The following is a 26,168-nucleotide window of genomic DNA, read 5'->3' on the forward strand; positions in this document are numbered from 1 at the left end:
ATGTTTCACTACAACTTATCTGATGCGTCACATTATTGGTTGTGACACAGTTTATCTGATACATGCTGTAACAGATTTATCCTTTTTCGTTTTCGTTTATTATAATACCCGGGCTCTTTCTGTATAGCTTTCTTTCTTTTTTTTTGCATGAAACGTATATTGTTGACTATGTATTTATTGCGCAAGTCCCACTTGTTCTCGAAACGTGTAGAGAATTCTTAAGTAAAGATCTACAATATCCTGTACGTGCATCTGTATACAATATTAGTGATAATAGTATCGCCCGCGAGAATATTAGTGAAAGTTCTAGAAACTCGCGTGATTTGTATAAAAGTAATGCGCCAAGACAAGGAGAATATTGTCCCAGCCTCATTCTGAAAAGGGCCGTTTACCCAGTCAAGGGTATCTAATCAATTACAGTAAATTTTAAAAAACCAATTCGCCAGCCGCCAGGGTTCTCCATCCTCGAGCTAAAGTCTGGCTCACTTCACTTTCGCTGCTTTCGTCCAGTTCTCCCGTCCTTCCTCTCACTCACAAATATTTTTGAAATGTTAAAAATAAAGTAAAAACTCCATGGATATTTTAAAACATTTCTCACGTAAGGGGACGAAGAGGAACTATAAAGTTCCTGAACACCCCAGTTGGAGAGAGAACTCTTCCGATTTCTCTCTCTCTAAACTGAACCCCTGCCACGTTAGTTTAGTTTAGTTTAGGAGAATATTCAATAATAGCTACAGTAAGTACGCTACAGGCCTAGGAAGCTATAATTTGTGATTAACGTCTATTAATTGGAAACTACAGAACTGGCCCAGGAACTTTATACATTTCAAACATTGCCAACCATTCAACTTCAGTGAACTACTTCGGACGTTATTATTTCTTCGAGGACATTAAATATCTCCCTCATCGGTAGAAGTGAACTTGTAAGGATGTGAGGTTAGCCAAAAAAGATGTCGTTAGGGGGGCGACGGAACTAGCTAACTTAATCAAGGTGTGTGACAATATTAGCTCAGAATTACTTCACTGGACGTGGACCTTAGATCGTCGATAAAATATTCAGTTCTAGACCGGATATAAGAATCAGTACTGTTTGTAAGTTTGTAAAACTCTTATACATAAACTATCATTTGTAACAACTACTGGTAACAATCGTTATCATAAACTATTATTTTTATGTGTGTATATTACAATATACTTGTGTTAAAAAGGAAAATTATGTGTATCAATCTTGTTGGCAAATAACGTAAATTTGATACATATTAACAGTTAATTAATTACTAATTTCAAATTCAAATTTCTGGTTACATGAAGAAGTAATGCATAAACATACATGTTATTATTTTATTTTGGATGAGTCTCCTATTAATTATATTATGTATGTAATACACTTTTTAGTTATTTGATTAACATATTTACGTAACACTCCTGTGTTTCACCACAATTTATCTGAAGCGTCATATCCTTGGTTTTGTCACAACTTATCTGATACATATAAATAACAAACTTGGTTACATTAAAGTTCGATAACATATTTATGTAACACGCTTTATTTCACCACAGCTTACCTGAAATGTCATATTATTTGGATGCACAGCTTACCTGAAACACACAGATAAAAAGAAGGATCTTGGTGCGATATCCTACCTAAAAAATGTAACGTATTTTTCATTGGTTGCTTTACAACTGGCGTATGAAAATGGTATGTTTTCAAATGTTATTGTTATTACTTCATAAAAAAATAATAATCAATTAATTAGAATCATATAAGGGAATAGTCTTCACAATAAGCTAAATCTTAAAAAGTATTTACAATTTGTTTCTACACTATATTTTACACACTCGAAACTGCAATTTTATGGAAACATAAAGATGTGGCAGAAATAATAATACAGACGAGATAGTAATTGGAAAACGTGTACAACATATATTTTGCAAGATCATATAGTATAAATTAAAGTTAAACTGAAGTAAGTGGTTGTAACTCAGTTGAAAGAATTTTCGGAAAATGATATGATATATACATATGATACGATTCTATTTGTAAAAACGTAAGCACTTACATTCTTCCAACTGTTAATTGCTTGCTGAATCCAAAGAAGATCTAATATTAAATCTCTGTAATAACTCTGTAAGGAGTGCATGTCCCACGACATACATTTACGCTGTTTCTTGTCAACTGTGTCTGATACTGGGCCTGTTTGATACTGTACGAAACATTCTGTCTTGAGAAGTATTCATTGCTGATTTTGATCTACTTTCAGAGAGCTAAACATTTCTTTTCAAATAGGTAGCAGTGTCTTTAGAGTTTTCAATATTCACATCTGGATAAGCTAAGTTGTCCCTACAGGTCTTATTCGTTGGTTCCTGAGAACTTATATAATCGTTTTTCGTCCAAGGGTCTAATATTATACAGGGTAAATTATCATCATTGCAGGCCCTTAGCTCAGTATAGGTCAATGTTTCATTAGAATCCCTGTTTTTGAATCTGTTAGCTTGTGGAGGTCTGAATTCTTGACATTAAACACATTGTCTCCTCACTCAAGGTTGATATATCTGTTTTAATAAAGGTAGTGGAAATCAGAATATTTGCTTTTCAGAGTACCCTTATGGACAATAAGGCAGAGAAAGATTTGTCAGTAACCCCCATGTAAGTTATGTTTCTAATTAGCTCAATGAACATTTCTGAGTATTTGAACATGTAGACTGTTTTAACAGCAATAGGTACATGTTTTTCTTATAAAAATATGAATATACTCATGTAACATACTTGGGTAATAAATATATATTTTCAACAACTGAAATTACGTGATTTTATACATTTTTTTTTCTTTTGTTTGAAGTTAAGCACAAAGCTACACATAGAGCTGTCTGTGCTCTGCTATCCACGGGTATCAAAACCCGGTTTCTACCGTTGTAAGTCCGTCGACATACTGCTGTGCCACTGGGGAACACATAAATTGCATGTTCAAACTCTAAATATTTACATTCCAATTTTATAATCTAAAGGTAATACAGTATGTTAACAACTGTATTTGCTACTTTTTTCTGGACGTACTGCATTATGACTATTTAAATTTTTGTTGATCAATGTGGCACTGTTTTAAGCCATATTTCTTCTGGTTTTATTACCCACAACTAATTTAATCCGCCTAAATATAATGAAGTTCATAAAACTGATACAATGCTTTCCGACGATTTTCTATAAGTGTGAACTCCAATCATATATAAAAAGTTTCTAAAAACATTTTTTTCTGTTATATAAATTAAGCAAAAATAAGTAGCAACACTTACCATTTTCTGCTTTGCCAAAAAAATCTAAAGTGACATATTAATTTTTATGTTATTGTTTTTACATAATTTCAACTTTGAAATGCAAGTCTACACTTAGTGGCCATTTTATTAGGTATAACAAACAGCGAATCATGTGGCTGCAACTTAATATATAAAGCGTGCAGACATGGTCAAGAGGTTCACTTGTTGTTTGACCAATGGGGAAGATGCGTGATCAAAGCAACTTTGACTGTAGAATAACTGTTGTTGTCAGACGTGATGTGGCCTGGCATGGCCAAGCGTGTTAAGGCGTGCGACTCGTAATCTGAGGGTCGCGGGTTCGCATCCCAGTTGCGCTAAACATGCTCGCCCTTTCAGCCGTGGGGGCGTTATAATGTGACGGTCAATCCCACTATTCGTTGGTAAAAGAGTAACCCAAGAGATGGCGGTGGGTGGTGATAACTAGCTGCCTTCTCTTTGTCTTACACTGCTAAATTGGGGACGGCTAGCACAGATAGCCTTCGAGTAGCTTTGTGCGAAATTCAAAAACAAACAAAAAACAAAACAAACAGACGTGATGATTCCAGCATCTCAAAAACTTCTGACCTCCTGAAAGTTTCGTACACTACAGAACTGCTGCTCTGTGGGTGAAAACACCTTGTTAGTGAGAGAGGTCAGAGGAGAATGACCAGACTCGTTCAAGCTGACAGATAGGTCACAAATACTCATATAACAACTCTTTGCAATAGTGGTGTACAGAAGAGTATCTCTGAACGCACAATGCGTCGAACCTTGAAGTGGATGAGTTACAGCAGCAGAAGAACATGCCGAGTTCCACTCCTATCAGCTAAGAACGGGAAGATGAGGCTACAGTGGGCACGGAACCACCAAAACTGAACGATTAAAGATTGGGAAAACGTCGCCTGATCTGACGAATCTCGAATCCATCCTGCCTTATGTCAATGGTGCTGGCTGCTGCTAGTGGTGTAATAATGTGAAGAAACATTTCTTGGCACACATTATGCCCCTTAATGCCAACTGAGCATCACATGAATGCCACAGTGTCTCTAAGCATTGTTGCTACCATGTCCATCCCTTTATTGCCACAGTCTACCCATTTTCCAATAGCTACTTCCAGTGATGTGTCATGTCATAAAGTACACATCATCTCAAGCTGATTCCACGAACATGACAGTGGCTTCAGTGTACTCCAATAGCCTGCAAAGCCCCAGATCTTAATAGAGCACCTTTAAGATGAGGTGGAACGGGAGTTTCACAGCATGAATGTGCGGCCGATAAATATGTAAGAACTGTGTGATGCTATCGAGTCACTATGGGCCAAAATCTCTAAAGAATGTTTTGAGCACCTTGATGAATCCATGCCGCTAAAATTTGAGGCTGTTCTAAAGGCACAAGGAGGTTCTAGCCGGTACTAGATAGATGTACCTTATAAAGTGGCCATTAAGTGTAAATAATACTGTTTCTCACAAGACTAACTCTATCTACAAACTTTCTTCAAATGACGTTAGTTTTGATACACATAACAATGCGGTGTAACAAAGCACGCTTCAGTTATAATTGACACAAGAGAATGCATTCTGCATGGTCAGATGGTTAGGACCCTCGATTTGCAATTTGAGGGTCGCTGGTTTGAATTCCCTTCGCATCAAACATGCTCGCTCTTTCAGCCGTAGGGGTATTATAATGTAACGGTCATTCTCACTATTTATTGGTAAAAGAGTAGTCCAACAGTTGATGGGTGGTAAGAACTAGCTGCCTTCTCTCTATTCTTACACTGCTAAATTACAGATGGCTAATACAAATAGTCCACGTGTAGCTTTACGCGAAATTTAAAACAAACAAACCTAATGACTGCAAATCAGATCCAAAAAAGTTCTGTAGACTGATTATTCACAGTATAACTTTTATACGTATACACTTAAATTATGCCACTTTACAGACCAAGGGTTAAAGTTCTTACCCTTCAGCCATACACTACGTGGCTAAAAGTATGTGGACACCCGACCATCACACTCATATGTGTTTGTTGAGCATTTCATTCCAAAACCATGGGTATTGATATGGAGTTGGCCTCCTTTGCTGCTATAACAGTCTCCACTCTTCTGAAAAGTTTTTGACTACATTTTGGAACATGGCTGCAGAGATTTGCTCCTATTCTGCCACAAGAGCATTAGTGACGCCGGGCACTGATGTCGGGCGAGAAGGCCTGGCTCGCAGTCGGCATTCCAATTCATCCTAAAGGTGTTTGAGGGTGTTGAGGTTAGGGCTCTGTGCAGGCTAGTCAAGTTCTTCCACATAAGCCATGGTAAACCTCTTTAGAGACCTCGCTTTGTACACGGGGATATTGCCATGCTGGAAAAAGGACCTTTCTCAAACTCAAACTGTTGTCACAAAGTTGGAAGCACACAATTCTCTAAAATGTTATTGTATGTTATAGCATTAAGATCTGCCTTCACTGGGACTAAAGAGCTCAGCCCAAACCACGAAAAACAGCCCCAGATCATTATTCCACCTCCACAAAACTTTCTATGCATTCAAGCAAGTAGTGCTCTCCTGGCATCCACCAAACCCAGATTCGTCTGTCAGACTGCCAGATAGTGAAGCGTGATTAATCACTCCAAAGAATGCGTTTCCACTGCTCCAGAGTCTAATGACAGTGTGCTTTACACCACTCCAGCCGATGCTTGGCATTGCGCATCGTGATCTTAGGCTTGTGTGTGGCTGCTCGGCCATGGATACCCATTTCATGAAGCTCCCGACGAACAATTCTTGTGCTGACGTTGCTTCCAGAGACAGTTTGGAACTCGGTAGTGTGTGTTGCAGCTGTGGATAGACAATTTTACGCACTACGCGTTCTGTGAACTTGTGTGGCCAACCACTTCGTGACTGAACTGTTGTTGCTGATAGACAATAACAGCACTTACAGTTGACCGGGGCAGCTCTAGGAGGGCAAAAATTTGACGAACTGACTTGTTGGAAAGGTGGCATCCAATAGCAGTGCCACTGAGCTCTTCAGTGTGACCCACTCTACTGCTAATATTTGTCTATGGACATTGCATGGCTGTATGCTTGATTGTACGCACCTGTTAGTTATGGGTGTGGCTGAAATAGCCGAGCCCACTAATTAGAAGAGGTGTCCACATACTTTTGGACATGTAATATATGTATTAAAGTAACATTGCTAGCACAATTATGTTGTGAAACCATTACTGGTTATGTTAATTTTTACTTAATATGTAAGTTAACGCAATTTTAACTCAGTTTATGAACAATGGAGTATGGATTTAGTGCACAAATGTACACCGTTTATCAATATAGATCATGTTTATTTATAAACAAATTTTATGTTCACTAGGTGTTAAAATTATGTTTAGTTTGACGAGTTACAAATGAATTCTGTGGTCACTCAATTTTGACTTTAATGATTAAAAAAAAGATTTCGTTACTCTATCGCTTCAAAAAATGTTCCAAAATCCTATTTCAAGTCACAGTTATTAGATTTTCCCCACATAGCAATAAAAATCGAGTTTATCCAATCTAAACATCAATTAAATTGTTATAAAACTTACGAAACGTAGTCATGTTTGTTGTATTAACAGAAATACGATGATGTAATAATATGATGCATTCATCTTTCACTGTAATATTTCCTCCTCCCAAGTTTTAGAACAACAACAAATATCGTAAACTTAATCTAATCAAGAAGTGTTCGATATACATTTATTAGCCCTCTATATCATCAAATAACCAAGCCATTTTTCAACACTCATAAATAACCCTAGCAGGAAAGATTGCTTAAGACCTTATGTAAATCTTACCTCTCAAAAATAGTAACTTGTAATTTTTAATGCGCACCCTATTATTAATTCACCGTGGAACACGAAATAAATAAACTCTCTCCTTTTCTTGGATATTTTGAGCTAGGTACAGCCTTGTGGTTAGGGTGTCCCACTGCGCAATCCGAGGGTTCGCGGCGCCTCCTAGTGGCACAATGGTATGTCTGCAAACTCACACTGCTAGAAACCGGGTTCGATACCTATATTGGACAAAGCAAAGACAGCTCATTGTGTAGTTTTATGCTTAGTTCCAAACCACCAATCAATCAGAGATCGCGTCCTGTTGCCGCATAAATGCGCTCCGTACTGTAAAATCAAGAGTGTGCTATAAGAGTGACGGTCAAACTCTACTATTCGGTCAGATGAGTAGCCCAAGAATTGACGATTGATACTATTGACTAGCTACATCTCCCATAGTCAACAGTTCAAAATTATGGACGGCTATGAACAGATAATCCTCGTGTAGGTTTGCACGAGGGCTATCTGCACTAGCCGTCCCTGATTTTGCAGTGTAAGACGAGAAAGAGAAGGCAGCTAGTCATCACCACCCACCGCTAATTCTTGGGATACTCTTTTACCAACGAATAGTGGGATTGACCGTCACATTATAACGTCCCCACGGCTGAAAGGGCGAACATGTTTGGTACGACGGGGATTCGAACCAGCGACCCTCGGATTACGAGGAACCCTTTCCTTGTAGGCCAAGTAGGATTATTATTATTACTAATAATATTAGTCCCAAAATGTTAAGTAATATAATAAGCATTATCATCAGTTTCAAAAGTTTAATTATTTTTTCTTAATTATACATTAATAAAGTATACTTTATACTTTTATACGGAGTTAAAACATTTTCTTCCCTACTTATGCATTTATAGATATCGTTACTTCCGGAAAGACATAAAGCAAAAAGTTAGAATAGTTAGTTATACACTAGTAATTTACTGTCCCATTCTTACAGGTAAAATTACATAATGATACTAATAATAACACTCTAGGCCAAATTGTCCCTCTGTGTAGACTTATTTGAATTTCAGTGACATTGACGTTTCTTAAGCCAAATTTATTACCATCGTGAAATCCACTGATGGAAATTAATTTGGACAAAATAATTTCTCGAAGCATCTCCATGATTAAAGAAATGCCTGTCTTAAAGTGCCTGTGAGCTTTGACACATGCTTTTCGCAACTAGGACAAAACGAACCTTGATTTTTTTTTTTTTTTAATTTTTGTATCTGCTTTTGCCGCTCTTGTGATCCTGGAAATATTCACACAAAAATTACAAAGGTGGTGAGAACCGTAAACAGAGTACAACCAACATAAATTAACATGAAACAATAATTACCGTATTTAAATACTCAAAGTACATAGGTTTGAAATTTCTAATACCACAATCATAACCATTACTCAATATGCACAGAATAATAATTGTAGAACATACAAGTCAATGCACACACAAAATTTAGTTCAACATATTTGGTACTTGAAAACTTTAAAAATTAAAAACTAGTAATAAATACCTGCAATTTTCACCAAGGTAATGTCTCAGTTTATTTGTGGTAATGATTTTCTTAGTTTTAAGATCCACTATTCGTTGGTAAAAGAGTAGCTCAAGAGTTGGCGGTGGGTGGTGATGACTAGCTGCCTTCCCTCTTGTCTTACACTTCTAAATTAGGGACGGCTAGCACAGATAGCCCTCGAGTAGCTTTGTGCAAAATTCCAAAACAAACAAACAAACAAGTTTTAAGATCCAGTTCATTCAGACATGTAGAAGAATTTATAATAGCAATGCCGACCGCAGAAGCAAAGGCTTCGAGTCTTGCACTGATCAGCAATGAGTTTCTAAGATTTAGAATGTGTAGTGTGTGTGTGTTTTCTTATAGCAAGGCCACATCAGGCTGTTTGCTGAATCCACCGAGGAGAATCGAACTCCTGATTTTAGTGTTGTAAGTCCGTAGACATACGGCTGTACCAGCCGGAGACATAATTTGTAGTACTCAAAATAATACTTAGGCAACAATTAAACCTTCAGATCTTGAAGATTTTTTTTTCTGGGAAAAGACAAATTTCTTTACCTCACAAACAAGCACGCACGCAACCTATTGGTGCACAATATTATTCGTTTACTCTGCTGCTGTTTTGTCGAATACCTAAAACCTTTTAGTTTTGTTTGTTTTTTAATTTCGCACAAAGCTACTCGAGGGCTATCTGTGCTAGCCGTCCCTAATTTAGCAGTGTAAGACTAGAGGGAAGGCAGCTAGTCATCACCACCCACCGCCAACTCTTGGGCTACTCTTTTACCAACGAATAGTGGGATTGACCGTCACATTATAACGCCCCACGGCTGAAAGGGCGAGCATGTTTGGCACGACCGGGATGCGAACCCGCGACCCTCAGATTACGAGTCGCACGCCTTAACACACTTGGCCATGCCGGGCCAACCTTTTTGCAATTTTTTATTACGACGTAATGTTTTTGAGCTCTTTTCATGTTGTTTTGAAAGAAAGATCGATCGCTGGCCTTTTTCATTCAAACCATTGAAATATAAAAAAAAAAATCCACAAAAATACAAATTTTCTCATATATCAGGAAATAACAATTATACAAAATTCCGGAACTAATTAGATTGTCAAACGTTTCCAACTTCATTTGGTCTACTGCTGAATGTTAATACATAGAACTCCAAGTTTTTAACAGTTAGAGTTGGGTGTTTGTCATAAATCGACCTATAGTGGTTTAAATACATATTCAAATAATCTTACATAAGAAAATTTGAGACAAAAGCAGATTACTATGTTAACTTGTATAGAGTAGTCCAGTAAAAACTGCAACAATTTGCCCTTATTCATGTTCCACATATTTCCTCAATTTTTTATTTTATCGGAGGTTTCCAGTAAAACCTTCCCATAAACCTTTTAATTGTGTATGCTACATTTGGTTCGTTATCCAGTCCACATGTTCACGTGCATAAATTATAAAATAATATCACATCAATAAAACATTTTTTAACATTTAAGTGCACTGTACTGAATTGCATCAATCTGTACAATTAAAAAAATTGATTGTTTGGAATTAAGCATAAAGCTACACAAATTGCTATCTGTGCTCTGCCCACCATGGTTATTGAAAGCAAGTTTCCAGTAAAGTCCGCAACTATAATGCTGTAACACTGATCCATATGAACTGAAACATTCTAATCAGGTAAAACTTCAAATATCAAATTAAAAAGGCTGAATTCGTACATTTTGTTGTTGTTGTAAAACAGATAGTACAATTTATATAATACTGTATCTCATTTTGATTGTGCTTGGTTCCGTTTTTGTACTGTTTTAAAATTTCATATATGTTATTAAGAAATATTTGTTTATGAACGTAATAGTGAGAAAGAGCTTGCTTCCTCAGTATAAAATTATGTTATACTATATACCGGCTAAAATGATATATTTATTTCGTATTAACTGTAAAATAAATGTCTTTTTACAGTAGGTGGCACTGCATGATGTATATCATCAGTAGTTTCATGTGGTGGTGAAATATTTAATGTTAAATTTTGTGTTCTGTGTCAATTGAGAGTAATTTGAATTTTCTTTTCAAACACATTTAAAGCAGATAAAAGGGTAAGAACTATACAGATATTAACTGAAACATTTTGGCTTTATATTTTATTAATCGAAGACTACTGCCTCGCTAAAAATAAAATTAATAATAATATTAAAAGTTTATAACTAGTTTAGATTACTGATCCGTAAAATAATTTGGCTGTCTTCAAATTCTTTTGCGAACTCCCCAGTATTTTTAATATAGGAGGACTTCGTTTGGATCTGTACACTGCATTGCTGCCACCTTTTCGTAATTATATAATCATTTCTCAAACCATTCGAGACTGAACTTTCCTGAAGAGACCCGATGTACCATAAAGAGAAAAATAGTTGACAAAGCATTGGAGCACGTGTGTTCACTGTTACTATCAGTGTTATACTTTTACCAGCAAGGGTTTATTAGTATATGAATTGTTGCTGTAAACATCACTCTAGCACCGTTAATACTACTAAACTGTTTCATAACATTTTGGGCCAGCATGGGACTTATTGGTCCATCTCGGCTGTTCCATTCTCTGAATTATACTCGGATAATTAAAAAAACAAATCTTCAAGCCAGTCCTTATCATTCATATACTTATCAAGCTTTTTCTTAAACTTGCTTATGTTTACTGCCTTTACAACATTTGAAGGCGACTCATTCCAAAGGTCCTCTAGTACAGTGGTAATGCTATGGATTTAAAATGCTAAAATGAGGGATTTGATTCCCCTCGGTGGACTCAGCGGATAGCCTAATGTGGGTTTGCTGTAATAAAATACACACAGACACATTCCAAAGGCCAACTACTCTGTTAGAAAAATGAAACTGTCTTAGCCTAATATGACTCGTACCTTGCCAAAATGCATGACCCCTAGTCCTACTATTCTCACTTTTGAGCATGGAAAAAAGATGGTGTCTAAACACTATCAATTCCCTTTACAATCTTAAATACTTTAATCAAGTTTTCCAACCATTCTTTTTTCAAGAAAAAACAATTTGAGAGATTGCACCCTCTCATATGACAATCCTGCTATCCCAGGCTCCATTCAAGTAACCTTTCCTAACAATATCATGTCTTTCATACAATAAGAAGAAGAAGACTGAATACTATATTCCAAATGTAGCTTAACCAGTGACCTGTACAGTGAAATTATAACCTCTTTAGGCTTGTATTCAGTATTTCTGTAGGTAAAAACCTAAAATCATACTTGCCCTACCACTAACAACAGCACACTGCTTGGGTGGCTTTAAGGGGCTAATCAACTATTACACCAAGATGTTTCTTTATAGCAATGTTAAAGGTTGATTCCATCCAAATTGTTCTTGTAATTCAAATTATGATAACCTACATGCATTATTTTGCATTTATTATAATTAAAACCCATCAGTCATTTATTCATCCAACTCAATGATCTAAATCCATTTTGTAAATCAGCAACATTCTCTTCAGAACTTGCAACACCCAACACCTTAATACTGTGTACAAATTTAAGTAGTTTATTGACTATTCTTTCATCTGTGTCATTGATGTAAATCAAAAAGGGCAGAGGACCTAAGATTAAGCTTTGAGGTACCTTATTTGTTACATTATTCCAGTTTGACTACATTTGAAATACCCCCCGGCTTTCTTACATCTAGCCACTCTTCTATGCAATTTTCTAATTTATCTACCACACCCATTGAGATAAGTTTCTTTACCACTCTTTTATGTGGTACCTCATCAGATGCTTTCTGATAATCCAGATACACCAGATCTACACTTTCACCCTCATCTACATAGACTGTAACATTTTCAAAGAGTATTAAAAGATTTGTAAGGCAAGATTTTCCCTTAGTGAAATCATGTTCACTGTCCAATAAAATTATAAACTTTGTTAACTGACTATTCAAAGCATCTATTAACTGAATCTTCAAAACTTTTACCACAACTGATGGAACAAAATTACTAGGACAATGTTTTATCACCTCCTTGAAAAAGAGGAGCTGTATAACTTTCAATCCCCATGTATCTGTCCCCTATTCAAGGACTGACAAAAAATAGTACCAAGTGGCTTTCATATCCAGTTTTTAATCTCTATAAAAACCATTGGGGAACTACTATCTGACCTTATCACTTTTTAAACTTTCCAATTTTTTAAAACTACTTCAGAGTGAATACAGTCATCTTATATAAACTTTAATGCAGAAGTCTTACCAAATATCTATTACATTTCAAGCTGGCTGAACTAGAAAATGAGAGAATAAGTAACAAAAATGTTAAATTGTTATAAAAGATGTCATTTACCCACTAGAAAGCATCAGATCTGTCAGCTCCAACCTGTTATCAGAATTAAAACATCAAAAAAGTACTTGCAAAGTCACCTAAAAATTCATGTACGTCACAAACAAACAAAAAGACTTTAAGAAAAAAATGGGAATTTCAAAGGTTGTTTACTCACTAGTGAGTGTAAAACATAAAGCTTCAATATGTGCTAGAAAATATAATTCTGAATAATTATTTGCTCCTCTGAACTTTCTCTCAAATTCACATATGCACAGCCAAAGCTTTGATTTAACAAGGATGTTATGGTCATGAAAAATCACGTAATTTAAAATTTGGTATCCAGATTTGGTTAAGTACTTGAATTTTGAAAAATAGCTTTTTGATCTTGGCAAAGGCTGTGCCTTATGAACTTTTCTCAATCCTGTAAAAGTTGTAAAAATTTGTAAGTAGAATTCTTAGTCACTATAGTTCAGTAAAATGTGAAAGAACTTTAATATATTTTTGTGTAGTAAACCTAAATTGAGGAAATAGATAGAGATATGATTAAACAGGAACTGTGAAGTACAGATTTATAGAGTTGAACAAGAAAATGTTTTAGCAGGTAAGTAATGCATTTTTGTCAACTAGTGTTTATTATCAGGTAGAAGTATAAATAGTAAAATAAATGTATGCTTGACTGATTTTGCCTCATGTAAAGTTTCACACATGTACTTGTTGTGCATTAACAATCATGCAACAGATTAATATTGTCAAAGCAGATTTATTAGTGCAGTGCATAACCTCCTACCGTAAATAATTCTCAAAATTTCTAAATGTTTCGATTTTTTCTCTTCATTTTGAAAATAATTTTGTTTTGTTTGGGAAAACCATACAGAAAATGGAGAGTGGATTGTTACATGTGATGGTGCTACATTCAATGAATATTGCAAAGTGTGTAAGAAGACTTTTTATATGCCTAACATAGGAAATATTTTCTGCCAAAAGTCATGCTGGTAGTGTAAAGCATAAGACCTCTCAGGAGATAGCAAGAACAATTAACAAAATCTGTTATCTGTTGATTTTTTTTTTTTTTTTTAAATCAAAATCCTTTGAAAGTCAATCTTCAGTAATTGATCCACAACCATTCACTTTTAATTCTAATGTAAAATATGCATTAGAGTCTCAACGTGATAACACTGTGGATATAAGTAACTTATCATCATAACCTAAAAGCACTGAAAAATATTTGATTCAGGAGTAAACATTAAAGACAGAGGTGTACTGTGCATTAGTAATTGTGATGTCATACCAGTCATTTCTTAACTCTGCTATTCAGAAGAAACAGATGGATGTCATAAGAGTTTGGTATGAAGGTCAGAAGTTACTGTAGATAAAGGTATCTTGGATCAGATTTATGGGCTGGGGAAGACAAATGATTTGTGTAAAGGTTTTGAGAAAGTGCAGGATAAAATTTGGGATGAGAAAGAAATGCAGGTATCAGTTGGTGACTCTAGGATAAATTGGTTTTTGTACAGCAAATTCATCAAAAAAAAGAAAAATGAACAACTAAATGGTTTGACTGACATTGAGAGTTGTAGATGCAGGTGATACATGGAAACATACAAACAGGTGAACATGCAGCAGGGTGGGACATTGCTTTCTTCTTAAGAGGTATTTGTACATTATTTCCTGAATCTCCTTCACAAAGAGCAGACTATACAAGCATTACTGGATATTCTACATTTCCTATAATATTTTGTGGTACTAGATGGGTAGATGACTTGAAAGTAGTACAAAGGGTATTGGAGATATTGACACCTATTAGGATGTACAAGAAACCATGAGGAAGTCATAAAGATAGATATCCAAGACTAACATTTGAAGCTGTTGGAGATGAATGTCTAGACAAACTTCTTCATTTTAAACTGAAGTTTCTTGCTTTCATTCCACAGCAGTTCCTACTTTACTTGACCAAGTTACAATCATTTGCACTATTAATAACCTTTCTTGCTAGAGAGCTTAAATTTTTGCTGCTTAACCTACTATCTAGCATTCATTAAGGAAGGAAAAATTGCATGTACATCAAAAATGCAGATATTGAGTTGGAAACAAAGAGCACTTTAGCTTTTATAAGTCAGGATAAGACTGTTATAGTAAGAAGGGCATATGAATTTAAATGTGACTGTCAGCAGTGTTTATTTCACTTCTGTGCATGGTGATGGAAAGATGTCCTGTGGCTGGACTACTATATCAAAAGATCCAGTATTTATAACAACAAATTTCAGAGGAATTAAAGCTTTCAGTATACTGCTTAGTGATACTCCAAAACGTGAATGTGATAACACCAACATAATATAATAGTTCTTCTATAGTACAAAAGACTATTAAGAGCAAAAAATAGAGTAAAAAGTGGTGTTTAGGAACTAAAATTTCTTTATTATTCAGTTTCATAAATTTCTGTTGTGATTTGTAAAAGAAGAAATAACTTGATAATGTGTTCCATTTTGTTTTTATGTTCCATGGGCAGTCAGATACAGAAACATTTTCAGAACTCAGCCGTAGAAGATGAAAACTTGTGTGATCACAGTCTTATAGCACTGAAAATGAAATTTACAATATGAAAAATTATCCTGTAACTAAGATATTGTTGAAAAGCTTCCAAAAGGCTAGAATGAAGTATTGTGAATATGTTGAGAATGAAAAAAAAGTGGAAACTGAGAAATAGAGAAGTTCTTCAATCAGAAAAAGGTGGCATGAATGAGCAAAAAAGCAAAGGTGATGAATAAAATGAAGAAACTAAGCAAGGATGCTATAGAATTTGCTGTGCAAGCTGAGAAAAAGCTTGAGCTTACTTACTGATCATAAGAATTTTTTTTATTACAAGTTATAGCTTTTACAGTAAAGAAGAATATTTTCAAAATAGATACAACATATCAATCACTGGTGCAATCATTTTCAAGTACACAAATAATTGAAACATTGTACATGTTTTAAAAATATTTTTGTTTAATGTAAAAACTGTGACTTGTAATAAAATACTTTGATGGTAAAATCAAATGCTAAGAAACAGAAGGCTAAGGAAAGCAACAAAAGTAAGATAATTGAAGGAAAAGTATAAAACCTGAAGAGAGAAATAAATGCATGGAAATTTAAATTTTATTATTTTTGATTAAAATAATTTATTTTGTGTTTTTACTTAATGTAATAACTGTGTATCAAATAAATGGTATGTTACATTATATAAGGTTTGAAGAATTGAATATAGATAAGTGGATCAGGCAGATAATGGGTAAACTTCAAGATAGTGAAACAGAAATTTAATATTGGATCATGGGAAATGCCTTGGAATTTAGCTTGTAATATTCTGTAGAAATCCTGTAAAAAGAAAGAAAAAAAAAGGATCTCCAGAGTCATTTACCCACTAGGACAAACCAAATCTGTTAGCTCTAACACCTGTGAAAACTAAAATGTTTTTAAAAAATTACTTGCACTTTTGTGAATGAATAGATTTTAATAAGTAAAGCATATGTTTCAAAAGACAGTTAATAATATAAAAGTAGAAGTGAATTTTACCTGGAAGAGGCTATTTATTTATAGAAACTTGAGTTATTCAGAAGGTTTGTAGCTCTAATGTATAAAGCATAGCAGCTGCAGTACTTTTTGGCTTTTCAATTTGCTTAATGTGGGTCATACCATAATACTAAAAAAAGAACTCAATGAAAAGTCTGAGTGGAAAAAATTGTTTTATTAAACATTAGTATGAAATAAGCCTTCCAAAATACCTTATTTGAAAATTTTTGACATTGCCTTGTATATATTCTTTTCAAAATAGCTTTAGCTTAGTGCATGGGCATATTTTTATTTCAAATGACATTCCAGACATTTATTTTGAGCAAAATTGGAAAACATATATTTTTTTTATTTGTATATATTTCTTCACCTTTTAGTGCCCAAGAGGACAACAATTGGATCTTTTTCTTAGTCATTTGCATTAATGGTATTAATAGGGGCATAGTTTGTATATTAAAATTTGTAGATGACATTAAACTATTGGGGGTTATTTAACTCTGTGTTGAAGATGTTGAAGTAATACACAATGACTTAGATTACTTTATAAGCTAAAAATATTTTTAATTGTAGAAAGTGTAAGGTAACACATTTGGGTTATCATTAATTTTGATCATATGTTTAGTATACATGCAAGCCAACTCAATAATTTGGCTGAAACAAAGGATTTTTATATACTGGTGGATAGATAACTCAAGTCATCAAAGCAATGTTCTTTAGCAACTTCATTGTGTTTATATCGACATCTTGATTGCAGGTAATTATCTCTATAATACACATTAGTAGTTTTACTTCACTTGGAATAATGTGTACAGTTGTATTTCCCTTTCTAAAGAAGGACACCAACTTGCTAGAAAGGGTTAAAAGGGTAGACACTGGGATAATTTCAAGGTTGAAAGCATTGTCTTACAGTGACAGATTAAGGTCTCTTAACTTTCTCTTGAAAAAAGAATGATAAGAGATAATCTTGCTGAAGTTTACAAAATTCTGCAAGGGTCTGATATGGTAAAATATTCCAATTTATTTGTGGTGTATTTTGATATATAATAGGATAAGAAGATACAAGTTTAAGACTTAAACAAGACAAGCTAAGTTTCAGTTAAGACAGTTATTGTTTGTAACAGGGTGATTGTCTTGTAGAATAAATTTCTGTCAATAGTACTGGGATCCTGAACTTCATATTAGTTTAAGAAAGGAATCAATGATTTCCTAAAAAGTAAAGAGTGAGTTGAAATTTTCACTTTTCATAAGGATGGGTGTGCAAGGACAGGCATGAAAGACCAAATGGTCTCTTGTTGTCCATAGATTATAATATTGTTTTTGTTCTTGACTGTATTATGCACAGGAAAAATAATTTATTCAATATTCAACCCCAAATGATCTTCATCCAACATGATTCGTTGACCATGTTTTATCTCCCTTACAGCATTAAAACTTTTTTTTTTCTGTTATGCACAAATCTCAAGAAAAACTTGCTGTGCATTTAAAGATTACTTACCCTTAATGTTTTTGGTTAGGTCATCTTAAATATTAGCTATGGAAGATGTGGAAGATGAAAATAATTTAGTGCAGAGAGAATTTACAGAAGAAGAACTACAAATTCCAGAAGTGAAGTATGAATGTAAGTAATGAAATTCCTAATGTTAAAGTATCATTTTGCTACAAGTAGTTTTGGACAATATACAGGGTGGCTCATAAGTCCCTACCCATCCATATATCTTGTCTATCCAGTGTATCTGTGTGCTGTCCCTCATTCTCGCTGCATAATAAGTACCCATGTACTTGTCACAGTATGCTCTTCAAGTGTAAATGGGCTTACATCGGCCATATTTCTCTGGAAAAAAAGAAAAAAGTTTATAATACATGTGTAATTGAATATAACATAATAACATATGGATGGGTAGGGACTTACGGGCTACACTGTATATATAAGCATTAGATAAAGTATGGTAACTAAAGATCATCCACCACATTAGAACTGTAACTTTCAGATTGAAGAATTGAATGAAATAAAATAGAAATTTTTGTTATTGTGCCTCCCCTTCCCCATATAAAAATAATTTGTATATATGATCATATAAGTGAAAAAACTTTCTTTTTAAGGTACTAATGATAAAAGATAACTAATGAAACATGCCTATCACAATATAAGTGAAACAGATTATGAAATTTAGTCAAATCATAAATAACAGTAACTGATAACTAATATTGTATTGTGCCTTTGCACTGCAGCAAGTAAAACAGGCTACTAGAGAACCCAATGAACAAATAAGCAGTGGTAAAATATAACTACTAAGGTATATCAACCATGGTATAATTAAAAGGGGTCAGCAGAAGATTAGTTAAACACATTTATCCTGTTTCATAATGTTGATACATATGCATTTGTTAAACAAAGGAATTGTTCACTTATATATAAGAAAAATACTTCACATTAACTTTAAAAATAAGTGGTTTTATGTTTTTTTTCACTTTTCCAGATTTAGACCACCCAGCAGATGTACAGTAAGTCCAGTTTTATCATTATAATTAGGAAGTTTATCAGTGTTGTAGTAATCCTTTCTTCATGTATAGATTTTTTATTAGCATATAATGCAGTTTATAACATTTTATTTCACTATAACAGAGTAGATTGTAGATATTTCAACTGGAATATATTCAACTGAATTCGTATATACCTGTTTATTCATCTTGAGTTAAGCATGAATAATTAAACTTAGCTGTGAACAAATTAATAACAATGCAATCAACTTCTTTGCTTCCCAGGGCACTCGTTTATACCATTACATGAATTTTTGTCTGTTTCTAGCTTTCTCACGGGCCAACTCTGCCCAACATACTCAGTTTCTTCTTCTAGAAAATACCAGGCTGGGTTGGCTTATCAAGGTGAGAAGTCATTCGTCATATTGCCTAAGTTTCTGACACTCCATGATGTGCTTCTCACCACCTTTCTCTGTTGAGAACAACCTTCTCTCCTTCATGATGACAACAAACCCACTTAAGTAAAAATGTATTATAAAGACGGGTGGTATAGGTATTAAAACTTTAATTAAAATAAAGTACAGAACAATGATTCAACCTTCTTAAGATCATCTCAGGTCTCTTTGTTAACATGACATATTCTTACCTTTCTCTGGATGTTTGTTGTCTTTTTCATGTTTTTTTCCAATACATCAATCATCTTAGTTTGTCCATGGCTGCCCTTTTCCATCGTCCTTGGATGTACATTATCATGGTGGGTGTGTGGACTACTCCATTGTTTTTTTTTACAGGGATGTTTTGTTACATGTGTTTTGGATCTTGCTCTGTGGTAAGTGACACCTGACCAAGCATACTTAGTATTAATATCTGCACTGTACATCCTGTGACCATGTTAAATGTCTATCATTTTGAAGCTCTTCCAACCGTGGACCTGATGTACAATTTCAGATGTAAACAGATGTTGGTTGGTTGACTCAGTCCAGTTATCTTTCATACATTGATATTACAAATGTCACATGAAACATGATAAATTGTCACAGGATCCTGTAATGCACACTGGAGTTATGGGGAGTTCTGTAGAACTGTTCATAGTTATTTCTCATGGCCTATTGTTTTATAGATATGTTTGACCCAAACTTTATGCTCATAGGTAAAGCAGACAGCTGTTACAACCCATCTCTGATGTTCTGTGGAATTGAGACTCTTCTTACCATGGATTTGATGCATAATTTCATGTGTTGCTAGATGTTGGTTTATTAACTCCATCAACATGGTATCTTTGCTTTTCAAAATAGGGTATCACAGTCCCCCATTACACTATCTCTGGTGCTGTGGTCCTCTGGACTCTTTAACATATTTTCTCCCCTTTTAGTGGAGTATGGGAGCCCTTACCACTTTCCAGTACTTATTCATTGAAACTGTGGATGATGGAGGCTAATTATTCTGAGTGGAGCGCAATACAACTCAGCTAAGAGTAGGGCAATAGCAATCTGCTAGTGTTGAGGCACAACACGCTATCTAGTATAGATCTGATGTACAGTTCCATAAGCTGCCAGGTTTTATTATCTCTCTATATATATATTTATCTCTCTATATATATATCTTGTATTTGGGCTCTCTGGCTGAAATATTTTTCCTTTCTTTCATCCTCTGGATGTCAGTTCCTGTTTGCATCGGTTGTTGGCTGCAGGCAGTCCAGCCACACAAGTCTTCACATGCCTTTGGCTGGTTCCCTCCTCCTACAAATTCCCATTGTCACTAGGTTTTGGACTTTATATGTTACACTAAAATATGTCTTTTTTTCATCTTTCTATATTCCACTGGATATTAGTTCCCAGTGGATCTGGTGTTATATGAAGTTGGATAAAGCACATGATTACTTGTATGTGTAAGGCTGACTTTCCTCTTCCCACTGCAGAATGGATGTAATATTCCCATTTCTGCTAGGTTTTGAACCAGAGATGAAAGACTCCTGAGCTCTCCTTACCTCATACTATCTACTGAATGTTGGTTGCTGGTGTATTTGGTGTTGGTTCTTGGTATGGACGCTCATATTCCTACCTATTACCTGTTTTTGAGAAGAAAGGTAGAGGACCTTCTACCTACCATAGACCTGATGCACCATTCCAGATGCTAGGTGTTGGTTGAGATCAAACTCCCATTTATGGTATTTTGAGCCCTATTCACTTGGAGGTCCTTCTGCTAAAAAGTTTGAGGCTTTTCCATGCTTCCATCCTTTAGGTTTTCATGATACATTCTTGAAGTCCGAAGAGTATAACTAGTTCAGAAGTGATGCATTCTCCCACTGGTGTAGCATTTTTTCTTCCTTACCCCACTTCATGGTCTTTCTGTGGGGCACTTTTTCAAGGAGGATTATATTCTCACTGACCTTCCACCAGTCCAATGTCAAGGTAAGATATTATATTAGAAGTAAATATTTATCTAAACTGAAAATTCATTTCCAACAGATATAACAGCTAATGTTTTCTACTCATCTTCCCTATTTCTGGAGTAATTTGGTTCAATTAGTTATGAACAATTTCAAAATGATTAAAAAGTGCATGATTTTAGAGAGTAATAGTTACAATAAAGGTAGTGTCACACTCCTATTGGTGGAGGTTGCTGCATGATCATTTACATATTGATATGGAGAAAGAAGTGGGAATTCCAAGGCTAGTGACAAACAAAATATTTACTGCTGATAGAAGGGCAGTACTAGTCAAAAAAGCTTTTCGTCAGTAGAAGTAAGTGTCTTCTGAAAATACATTTTCGGTTTGGGAAAATGCTAACCTTTGAAAGGGTACGAGTCATCTTCATCGGAGATAGCTTTAATTTTCTAACAGGGTAGTTGGGCTTTGGAACAGGTTGCCTTCATATGTAGTAGATGCAGTTAATTTAAGAGTTTAAGGGAAAACTTGATAAATATTTGAATAGTAAGGTCTAGCTTTAAGTTTTTTATTTTATATTTTTATGGCATTTAGTTAATAAGATGGCCTAGATGTATAAAAAGTCTCTTGTTGTCTTTTAGCATCATTATTAAAATAAAATTTATTTATGATTCTCCTGAGTACAATACTGTTGTGGTTTTAAGTTCAAATACAAAAAAATTACCTTCCTTAGGAGGAAACTGTGCCATTAAGAGTTCTGGACTTGTGTTTTGCCAAGACAGATATATTGTGTAAGAAATATTTTTAATTACTGTTCTTTCTGACCCTCAATGTGTGATAAACTTTGTGCCTCCTGCTTTTAATTGGCAGATTAAGGTTTTTATCATTTATGGTATCATCTTTGGTAGTAGCCTCAGTTTATTTTGGATAACATTGTTCAAATTGCATGTGGGATTTTCCGAGTATGTTTTTATTTTTAGCTTGTTTTTAATTTTGCTTCATGACTGTTAATGGTTGGATAACTCCACACTTGTGACTTCTTACCACTGGAAAATTTTACACACAACATCTGTGAAGTATGTTTTGAGTGTTCTTCTGAGATGTGACATTTTATGCCTTTCTTTATGTGGACACTATCTCCATTAAGATGCAATCCATTACTTTATTCCAGTAATTGCAACAATTAACATTATTATATTGGTTAGGTGGTGCACCTGCTCTTCACTCCTGTTAATTTGGTAGTGGAGTGAGATGGGACATACAGTAGTATGCTTTCATCTTTGATCCATGTTCTCAACAAGGACATTATCGCCAACATTTACATAAATGCTAGATATCTGATGTAAGTAACCATCTTTACAGTCTATAAATTACTGTAGTGAGGACATTTTAATGGCTGGTACTTCTCATCTCAGATCAAGAAGGATAGTATCTCTTTCGTTTTTTATAATGGGAGTTCTAGCTACATCTCAGTCTAGGGTTTGAAGGCTATATGTCAGATTAAATTTTTGTCACAAAATTGGAATTCAAATACTTACGTATTGCTAGGTCAGTGACTCTTAAAGTGTGGTTCCCCACTAGGACAGCAGTATGTCTACAGATTTACAACCCTAAAATTGGGTTTGATTCTCCTTGGTAGACTCAGCAGACAGCCCAATGTGGTTTTACTATAAGAAAACACACACGCACACTCAAAGTGTGGTCTACTGCCTGCTGATAGCCCATGAGGGTCCTTTAAATTCCTTGAATACTGAATCAAAATGCAAATTATTGATGCACAATGCCACAGCTAAGGGTGTACAGGAGAAGAGAAAAAATGATATATTACACTATGAAATTGGGTTCAATTCAATGGATTATCCAAATGTTCAGCTTAAAATGTGTATTTGTATGAATCTCATTTTATTGCCAGAAGTGTAGAAATTTTCCTTCTTTATATTCCAGGTCTGTTTTGAGAAATATTCTTATTTGCACCTGTTTATTAGTGTTGATTGTTGAAAGAATTACTTATGAAATTATTTGATTCTTACTGGTTTCTTTTAATAGAAATAAGTTAGGCAAAAACACTTGAAGTAAAAAACACTTCTATTGAAAGTCTGCATGAGTTTACATTTACAATATAATGAAACATGCATTTCTTGAATGGTATAAGGTAGATAATTTGTTTGACTCAAAAACTGTAGATTTGATAGATTTTGATTTAATTTGTAAGTTTTAATTTTTGTGGTAGATTGAAAGTTATTGTTCAATTGAGAATATTTCAGCCTATGTTTAATAAAGTGAGAAATTGATCATGTATGCTAGATTGATAGGTGTCACTAAATTTAGTTGATTCAACCTGAATTATAAACCAAATTTTGCTTCAAGCATAATTAAAAGATTTAGATAAGCACTGTACTTTTGATATGTGTGTACATTATTTCCCAAGGTGCATAACTTTATCATGATGTACCTGTTAGTGTGCAATCTCTGTGTAGTTTGCAATTAATTAGTGAATTTCTTTGTAGTTGTGGTAGAGGTCACATTACCATATTTTGTAATGGATCAGGATGTAAAGATGCAAAAATATATAATTAAGACTTGAATTAAAAATTCTTAACAATGGTGATCAAATGCCTAAATCAAATGAACCAATATCTCAAACATTTCATTCCTCAATCTCAACAAATTCTACCATATTATGTCCCACATTATTTTATATTTATCTACAGTATCTTAAATTATATCTGAAATACTAAAAGTCTTTCCTTGTGAGTTACTGTAATGTTCTCAACAACCATGTAACCTAGAGTTCTTCACTCTGCCATTTCCCATATGAATTATTATACCAGCAACAGAAGGATGTATATAAGCTCTGCTTACCCACCATAATTCATATTATCTTGCTTATAGTCATGTTGTTAACTTTGCTGCTTATTGGGGATTCTAAAGTCGGTGTTAACTGTGTCAGTGTTGAATAAGTGGGGAATTTGTATTAGTTACTAATGGTGTGTGGAAATGACAAACAGATAACTAAGAATAGTGAGGGATACACTATTAATTGTTGTGGCTGTAAGATGGTTATATGAAAAGATGTGCTAAACCACTTGAGACTAGTGATACAACATTGTTTAACATATTAATAACCACAAAAAACTAATAATATAACATTTTAACTGAATGTCAGATAGCTGATTATCAAAAAATAATTTGAAGATGTACGATACATTGTGATAATTTGAAATGAAAGAACAGACAATTAATAATGAAATGGTATATAAATGGGTTTTATTAGGAATTAGACAGTGATGGAAATTCAATCGTACAAATCAATAATTTTAAGAACACACCATGGATTATTCTGGATATTAAACATTGTTATGTAGCAATAGAGAATGTTGATGATTCTGTATTAAATGATGTAAAATCTTCAAATACAGGATTTCTTTACCCTCTCCCATTCCTGATCCTAGAGGCAAAACATAATTATGTACATTGTGGGATCTTAAATGTTAAATTGTTCATTAAAAGAATAGACAGACAGTACAAAGAAGGATAGTGGTATATGAAAACTTGAGAACTGTTTGTTAGGTATGGTTTAAAAAATGGATAAACAATTCTATCAATCAAATTGTATTAGCAAAACATATTTTCACTTCAAAAATGGTGATTCCTCACAGTGTCCAACACTAATGTTGTAAATTAAATTAGACAAGTATTGCATTTTGTTCAACTAGATTCAAATACCTACATCTAATTTACTTAAAGCCAACAACAAACAAAAAATAGTATTCATTATGTGCTGAAACTTTTTTAAAGGGAATAATATGTAGTCAACATTTTTAGGTTATTTTTGTATATTATCATCAGAGATATTTTTAAAGTGATATTAAATCCTCCTACAGGGATATATAATTTTTTTACTATTTCTAGACTAGTGTAGTAGCCACCATAATAGGATCAGTCATTTATTCTATATTTTTTATGACTTTTAATAGAACCTGTATTTGTACTTGTGTGAGCAAATTAGTGTGGTAGAAATATTAAATTATATGCTGCAATCATTTTTAGCACAATTCATACATTGATTAAAAAAATTCTGTCTGTGTTACATATATAAGTATGTAAAGTGCTTATCGTTTAAACATTGTGTTATTCACACATGTATAATTAATACATTTATGAAAAATGTGGTTATACAGTAATTAAGATTAACAAATAGATTTGTTTTTTCTATAACTAGATAAAAGGAGTTTTTTAGCATGATATTGTAGTTAATCTTGTAAACAGACTTTTTTTTCTTTCTTTTTTTTCAGGATCCATGCTTGTATCCTTTGCCATTGGAAGATATGAAATATTCCCATAACATTGTAGTTGTAAAATGTATTAAGTTATTTTTTGTAAATTTGAGAAAAATATTTTATTTAACTGTTCATAGGCTTTAATTTATTCATGTAAAATCACTTATACGATGTTTTTTGTAAATATGACTTGTAGTTGCCGTTTCAAATTGTAGGAGATAATTTAGTGCTAAAGAATTCTAGACATTTTAAGAGAAATGTTGGAGCTGTTTGAATATGTTTTGATCTTTTAAAAAAAAGATAGTCTCCATAATTAGTAAATATTATGAAATAAGTTAATTTAAGGGTTAATCAAGAAGAAAGTCTGAAGTCTATTAGATGAGTAGTTTCATTTGCATATGCTCTGGAATATGTCATATTTGAAAAAAAAACATTTTTATAGTGACTGATAAAAAGTGAAATGTTTTAGTGTTATTTCAGTTACATGGTGATAAAAAACATGTTA

At 33.9% G+C, this 26,168-nt stretch overlaps 1 long non-coding RNA gene across 4 annotated transcripts; it reads left to right on the plus strand.

Annotated features, from left to right (window-relative positions):
- The first annotated feature begins 388 nt into the window (after positions 1-388).
- LOC143223173 (uncharacterized) lies at positions 389-25,919 on the plus strand. 4 transcript variants are annotated; one of them, XR_013012719.1, is made up of 6 exons: positions 10,610-10,744; positions 13,479-13,570; positions 18,033-18,136; positions 18,996-19,020; positions 19,325-19,401; positions 22,117-22,193. It is a non-coding gene; the product is annotated as an uncharacterized LOC143223173 (long non-coding RNA). The 4 variants fall into 4 exon arrangements; XR_013012720.1 differs by lacking the exons at positions 10,610-10,744; positions 13,479-13,570 and adding an exon at positions 389-1,092; XR_013012721.1 differs by lacking the exons at positions 13,479-13,570; positions 22,117-22,193 and adding an exon at positions 25,679-25,919 and having other exon boundaries at positions 10,609-10,744.
- The last annotated feature ends 249 nt before the right edge of the window (positions 25,920-26,168 follow it).

The sequence above is a fragment of the Tachypleus tridentatus genome, chromosome 8 (genome assembly GCF_004210375.1).
Source record: "Tachypleus tridentatus isolate NWPU-2018 chromosome 8, ASM421037v1, whole genome shotgun sequence".
In the NCBI taxonomy this organism is placed as follows: domain Eukaryota; kingdom Metazoa; phylum Arthropoda; class Merostomata; order Xiphosura; family Limulidae; genus Tachypleus; species Tachypleus tridentatus.